The sequence below is a fragment of the Lolium rigidum genome, chromosome 7 (genome assembly GCF_022539505.1).
Source record: "Lolium rigidum isolate FL_2022 chromosome 7, APGP_CSIRO_Lrig_0.1, whole genome shotgun sequence".
Taxonomy (NCBI): Eukaryota; Viridiplantae; Streptophyta; class Magnoliopsida; order Poales; family Poaceae; genus Lolium; species Lolium rigidum.
The window spans coordinates 314,847,661-314,855,594 of NC_061514.1; positions in this window are offsets into that span (position 1 = coordinate 314,847,661).

Consider the following 7,934-nt stretch of genomic DNA (forward strand, 5'->3'; position numbering starts at 1 on the left):
CTGTAAATTATGGTAGGTTACGTGTCGGATAGAATTAAGAGATAGAGTTTAGCTCGTACACAGTTGGGTTTATTCCCAAGTTAGAAAGTCTACGGACTATAAATATGTATCTAGGGTTATTGAGAAAGGAGGACGATCACGTTCACAACAAATCAATCTAGGCGCATCGCCACCCCTTGTTTCGAGGGTTTCTCCCGGTAAGCAACATGCTACCTAGATCGCATCTTGCGATCTAGGCGATATCAGTTTATTCGTTGTTGGTGTTGCTCGTGCCGAAGCCTTTTGATGGCGAGCAACACCCTTATCTTAGATGTTTTGGGGCTGACGTCGATGCTTTCACGATATGCTTGCTTAGCTACGCGGCCCCTCGATATCTAGCTGCCCTTACACCTATCTTAGGTGTAAGGGCAGCATCTTGCTTGTTCTTTGTTTAGTAGATCTAATCCGTTATAGTTGTTCATTGTTCTTCAAGGATTTGTTTGATATCCGCATGATTAGGCCTTATAAACGGGTTGAACGATCCGGTAGCGCGTAAGGTGTGGTTTATTTAGCCCTAGAGGGATTGTTCCGGGGATCAACTTCATGTTGGTTTTTAGGCCTCTTTAGGGCTGGTTTTCCGTCATCTTACGTACCTGCTAGGCTCAACTACGCGTAGGATGTTCCGGTTATGCGGTGAAAACCCTAGACTATCGTAGATTAGTTTAACTCAATATTGATTAAGCATGATCCCCATGTCATTGTAAATCCAACATAAACCATGGGGCAATCGGCTCTTTGAGCCGATCCACAGGGCAACCTAAGAGCCGATCGGGGCTCGTATTTAATGTTTACGTGTTTGCCATGCAGGAAACTAATCGAAGCAATCCATCACCTTCCTGACCAGGTATAGGTCAGGTGGCACGCCCTCGCAAACGCCAGGACGTGTGCCGGAGCATTGCGGGCCGTTGCCCGAGGGACCAGGATCCACCAGCAGTCCTGGGAGCCTCCCGGCTCTACGGTGTTGCCCGTCGCTGCTCGCCGGTGGGTTTTGGTAGGCAACACATTCTGGCATGCCCGGTGGGACACTCTACAGCAACCACGTCGACATCTGCAGCAACCATGTCTAAAGCTGCGGATGAGGTGGTGGGCGAACCAGTCACGTACGCAGATCTGCCTGAGGAGCACAAGAAGAAGTACGATGAGATGAAAGCCATCTTGGAAGCCGATCTCATCGGCTCCTTCATGAGGACCCGTTCACATGGCATCAGGTGGAAAGTGTTCTCCCCCGAAGGCGCTCTTGATGAGGTAGACCTGTCTACCTCTTCAGAGGAACGCACCAGAGCTCTACGTTAGGAAATTAATTACATGGTCGCTCATTCTCTACACCGCCATTCTGAGAGCTTGGTGAACGCCTTCGAGCGCGTTGCGGTTCGTGTGGTGCAGGAAATCATGAAGCATCAGTACTCCCCGTCAGGACCTGCCCTGGGGACTCACCAGGGAGAGATACCGCTCCAGATTAGAACGCCGCTGCCATTCGCGCTTGCAGCGCCAGAGCTACCGGGTTCGCCGGCGTACGTCGTCTACAAGGTGGGAGGCGATCCTAGCGATTGCCAATTCCTGTACGAGCCGCCTAAAGAGATCCCACATGGATACGTGTGCACATACGTGCCGGACTGCAATGCCTTGGCACGCACGAACTCGGATCGCACCAACAGGGATTTCTGGAGCAGACGCTGACAAACAGGCATGGCTAGCTAAATATGCCACCGGAACGAGTCATGAGAACTCGGTCCCTACTGCTAATATCATGGAACAAATCAGCACCATCTTGAGAGACTAGTTCGGCATCTTGCCGAAGAGGAAAACAATCGGCTATTCCAAGCCGTACCCCGACGAGTACGATCTGATCCCGCTGCCACCCAAATATCGGCTCCCTGAATTCTGAAAATTCAATGGAGCAGAAGGGTCTAGCTCGATTGAGCACGTGAGCCGATATTTGGCACAGCTGGGCATGATTTCAGCGTCAGACCCGTTACGAGTGAGGTTTTTCGCACAATCTCTCACGGGATCAGCCTTTGGATGGTACACCTCATTGCCACCAAACTCAGTCCGGACGTGGAAGCAACTGGAGGAGCAGTTTCACGTGCAATATCACTCAGAAGCTACCGAGGCCGGCATTGCCGATCTAACACAAATGCGGCAGAAGCGGGGCGAAACGAGTGTCCGAATACATTCAACGTTTCAGGATCGTTAGGAACCGATGTTATTCGGTTCGTTTATCCGAGAAAGAAGCAGCCGAACCGGCAGCATTGGGCCTCGCAACGCCGATCAAGGATCCGGCTTTCCAAGCGCAGTACAGTTCGGTGTCGCACATGGTACGTAAACTCACATCGTATGAGCAGCGGCACCCTGAATTGTACCAGGACATGAGGTTCAAGCGTCCGGTAGGCCCGGTCGAGACGAAGAAGCTGAAGTTTCGCGAAGACCTGGAAATGGCCGTGGCTGAATGGGCTCGGGGGGCAAATCCCGTGTCCTGCAAATGGGTAAAACCACAAGGGCCTGCAAAAGGGTTTGACTTCGATTTGAGCAAAGCTGAGCAGATATTCGATCTATTGCTTAAGGAAAAACAGCTGAAGTTACCCGAAGCCTATAAAATCCCTACGGCACAAGAGATGAACGGGAGGCCGTACTGCAAATGGCATCACTCGTTCACCCATACCACCAATGACTGCAAGGGGTTTCGTCAGCAGATCCAAACGGCGATAGAACAAGGTCGACTGCTCTTTGGGCAGTTTGCCATGAAAGTGGACACACATCCGTTCCCTGGCGTCAACATGGTGGAACCAAATCACTCCGCGAGGCGTCGGCTAAATTTCTCGTTCGATGTTAACATGGCAGGGCCTGCACGCCCCCATGGCAAGGATAAAGAAGAAAGCAGTCACTCCCGCGGCAAGGAAAAGGAGGAGGCCGATCCACGCGACCGGCCCCGATATGATGACAGACGGTACCTCACCGAGGAACAAGTGAGAAGCGTGCGATATCAAAAACCACTCTCCACGCATCTCCTTAACAAATATGAGTATCAGTATGACCGACGTCGACAGAACGATAGAGATGACGAGAGACATCATCGGTCTGACGTAGACAATGGAAGACGTCGTCGGTATGATAGAAACGACGAAGGATATGAGCACCGCGCTAAGGGGAGGTCAAGGGAGCAGGAAGACATGGATAGACACTGGGCTGCCCCTTCTTTAAACACTGTTGGGATTCAGGAATGAGCCGATTGCCCACGATCGACAACTGCCCGGAGTGTAGACGGCAGAAGAGGGACGCTGGAGAAGTTTCAGTTTTCAAGCGTCTAGGGCCTCTCCCACCACAGAACAAATGAGCTGAGTCATCTCAAGATGAAGACTTTGAGGAGTCAGAAGAGGAAGAAGAGGATAGGTACCACCGGCCAAGGTGGTGCCCTGATGGACTCAGCCACTCCCAAAAGCGTAGGGTTCAGCGGCTACGTAGCTTGGAGCAAGCCGAAGCGCAATATTTGCACACGTTGAGGAAAGCGCGGCCCGATCTGGCCGTGAAAATTCAGCAGACTTTGGACGAGGAGAGTCGTCCACCAAAGAAAGTGTGGCGCCCCAAGCAAGTAAAAGCCGATGGGAGTACATCGGCGGGCACAAACATGGTGTTCATACTTCCGTCGGAGTTCCATCCGCCAGGAACTGAGGAAGTGCCGATAGCACAGTTTGACTGCGGTCCACGGCCAGTCATCTTTGAAAAGCCACGAGAGAAGGGCTACAAACATATGAAGGCCCTGTACCTAAAAGGTTATATCAATGGTCATCCTGTCGGCAAGATGTTGGTTGACACGGGAGCGGCAGTCAATATAATGCCATATTCCATGCTACGGCGTCTGGGACGCTCCAGTGCAGATCTAATCAAGACCAACGTCACACTGAACGACTTCAACGGCCAAGCATCAGGGACGCAAGGCGTTCTGAACGTGGATCTAACCGTAGGTAGAAAAACCATCCCAACAACGTTCTTCATCATCGACAGCAAGAGCACCTACGCTGTCCTGCTAGGGAGGGATTGGATTCACGCCAACTGCTGCATTCCATCTACAATGCACCAATGCCTGATACAATGGGATGGAGATGACGTGGAAGTCGTGCATGCAGACGACTCAATCGATGTCTCAATAGCCGGCATGAACATTTGGGACTCGGAAGACCAAGAGCCGCTCTCTGGAATCAGTTTGGACGGCTGTGATCGCATTGAGGTGACAAAAAACGGGGTGAGGCTGGTCTTATCCACCGGCCTGGTAGAGTAGCAAGAGCAACATCCATCGACATACGTGGCAAGGCCGATCCCTGCGCTCGGCCCCAAAAATAAAAAGCAAGGATCTCACCTCAGGCATGTCACGTAGTCGTGGTAGGAAGACTCCCTCGTGTAGGGGAGCACAAACAAGTTGTAAGCCTTCATTGAGCAATTCAATCAACAAGGAGGCCGATTCCAGCAATCGGCCAAAATTATCCTCGCTATACGCTCTGCCTGTGTTCAGCATCGATCTAACAGGCGACGGAAAGCTAGGGTATGGGTTTACGTCTACTGATGAGCCAAAAGAGATCGACATTGGTCTTGGGGATAAGCCATGACCAACATTCATCAGCAAGAGCCGATATCTTCAATCACTTGAAAGATTCGGCTCGGGGGGCACCTATTATGAGATAACTGACGGAAATATGGAGCCGATGCACGAAATCGGCCCCAGTAAAAATATATATATATACAGGATACAAGTATAGCCGATGCACTGACATCGACTTTAGAACTAAAAAGTCGATGCACAGCCATCGACTCTAGAGGTACAAGCTCAATAATGCAGTTTTCAGATTACACAGGGAGGTTCTACTGAAGGAATGTCTCAAGGGCATGGAGGGCGTCAGCACGAACACGATCCACCTCGGCGATTTCGGCCTCATCATCTTCGTCCTTGCCTGCCACCAGCTGATTGTTCAGGGCACGTATTTCGGCCGGATCGGTTTTCGGCTCGCTTTGAGGCCTTCGCTTCTTCGTGGGAGTGGGCAATAAGAGCTTCCTTATCTTGGATGAGCTGTTTGGTTGCCCGGACCCTCTCTTCAAGGGCTTCCAACTCCTTTCGCAGGGTCTCAAGTTCAGCAGTGCTGACAGAGGTGTCAGTTTTAGCGTCCAGAGCTGCCTTCTTCTCATTAAGCCGCTGACATTTGTCTGCTATATCGGCTTTCAACGGGAGCTGGGTGTGGCGTAAGTCGATTCTCTGACGAGCCAACTTCACCCTTGACCTATAGGCAGACAGAGTCACAACTGGCCAGAGTTCCACCTGCAACGTCACCGGGAGATGAGGCTGGATGTCTTCAAGAATGCTCTTCACTTCCTCGAGGTCTTCAACCAATGTCTCAACTGAGGAGGAGAGCAGGGCCTTGAGATGCTGGAGTTGGCCATGTGTAGCGCTAGGTCCTGGCTCTTCACTTGCTTTAAAAGTAGCCGGTTCGATGGATTCAAGGTCGAACGTTAGCAAACTTGAGAGGTCATAACCCTGACAAACAACAAGAACAACGTCAGGATACAGCAAAAGAGAAGGGTAGAGCTAAGGGAAAGGACTATACCTCTCCTAAGACCAGAGGAACAGCCGATGAAGAGGTGATCGGCTCTTGTGTTTGTACTGTGGGCTTGGCCAAGTCGGCAACCTTGTCAGCTACACTTTTAGAAGTTGCTAAGTCCAGGGTGGCGGATGGCATCAGTACCTCCTCGACTTCCCCACTAGAGGTGTCATCAGTCTGCAAAGGAAGTGGTTAGCCGATGAGAACAGCAATGGGTTAGCATGAAATATGAGCCAAGGAGAGTATGGAGGGGAATTACATTTGAAATCTCCTGGTCTAATGAAGAGGCTTGCGGTTCCTTGCGAGCTCTCTTGATGCATCGGCTCTTTGTGCGTAGACTACCCTGCCCTGTTTTGGTAGGAGTTTGGGAAGCAGCAGGTTCAGGAGCCGACCTTTTCTTAGAAGCCGACGGTGGCAGGTCTGGCTGGCTCTGCATGGTGATTTTTCCAGAATTGCCCGGGCTCGAGTCCCTTCGACTGGACTGTGTATCCTCACTGGAGTTTTCTTCAGTAGAGGCCTGTAAAAGAAATACAAGCATGTTACAGAAAAGCCTAGAAGGACAGATGAAATCAGCCAAGGCATGGACCAACTCACGTGCAAACTTTCTTGAGCTGGAGTAGGGCTTTGGCGCTTCAAGGTCTTCCTGGCAGCTACCTTCCTCACTGCTGTTCTCGCCTTGACTGAGGCTCGGGGGGCAGCTGGCCCAGAAGACACTCTGCTTTTGGAAGCCGATTTTGGCGTCGTCGGCTGGCTCTGCATCACAACCTTTTTCAAAGGTGGTGAGTTTTTGCAGAAGAGGACCACCGGAGCTGGTGGGAGGAATCTGAAAGGGGAGCCGTCATCATCTACAGGTTCTGGACCGTCCTGTTGCTGCAAGGAGACAGAGCAAGGTTATAAAAGGAATTCATTGTAAACCACTTCAAGATAGTTTGTGAGTAGTGGCACCTGTTCTGCAGGGATATCATATTCAGCATCAAGTTGTTTCAGCAATGGTCCCAGAGCTCTCCTGAAGGCATGAGTCTTCCACATTGACCACCAAGTCTCAAAACCATCGGTTGATGAGGTAAAAGAAAGGTTGTGAGGAATTGGGATGGCTAGAGCATCAAAGAAGGAATAACACCTCTGACTGGTGAGGACATCGGGTAGCTCAGCTCTGCTCTCTGTCAAGTGATGCAGGAAGAAATGAGGAGATACCTGTCCAAGACCAAATTGTTGGGCTGCTACGACCGGCTGATAAGACTCATAACCAGGTTTGATGATCCTGTTTGAGGTGCTCATGCCAACTGGAAGGAAGCAGGGACGGATCATGATGGAATACAATTGCCGAGTGCTGGCGTCATCGGCAAAGCTGTCTAGCCTAAAGGAGACTGGATTTTCAAAATTTTCACCCTCTGTATAAGGGAAGAAGAGAGGATTGTCCAGGCCTTGGTAGAAAGTTCTGAACCATTCTGATGCTTCCCTGAGGGTCAGTTTGCTGCCTGGAAGGCTATATAGAGCTTGGCCGTAGCTAGTGCATCGGATCTGCTTCCCATTAGTGTCTGGGAAGGTGCAAGTGGTCAAAGGTGGAAAGTTTGGGATCTGGTTTTGGAAGTACAGCTGAGCCCATAGCTGAATAAACCACCAGGGACCTCCTGTTTTGACTGTCTTTTGGGAGAACAGTTTAACAGACATTAGCTGAAGATATCTATAGACCTCTCCAAGAAACAGTTTGTCGATGTCAAGTTGAGTGCCTCTGGCAAGTTCATAGGCCAAGGAAAGATAGTTTTTGGTTGGAGCAAGTGAAGGGCCACAGAATATAAAGTGTTCCAACCAGAAATTCAAGAAGGCCGTGTGTTCTTTCTCTGTTACAGGGCCTTTTGTTTTTCATGTGGCGCCGAAGATAAGTACCCCAGTTTGCGCACTCTGTTTTGGAAGAAAGTGTGAAAGGGACCTTTGGCAACCTGAAAGCAGAAGGGCTTGGGGATGCAATGTCTAGACCCGTGATCATGACCACGTCTAGTAGGGTTGGTGTCATGGGGCCATGGCCAAACATGAAGCAATTCAAAGCATCAGACCAAAAGTAGCCGATGGTTTTCAGAAGGTTTTCATGTTTCTCAAGGGGAGACAGTGATAAAGCTAAGGCATCGGCTATTCTTGCGGTTTCCCAGGTGGCTTGGTGAGTTTTGGAAATTCTGTTGTACCATGAAACCCAATCCTCAGGAGGATTAGGCCAGCCTCGTAAGCAGTCGGCCCAGGAAGTTAGATCTAAATTCTGGTTCACGAAGGGAATTCTGTTGGCCTCGCATGAAATCAATGAAGGAGATATGCCCTAGA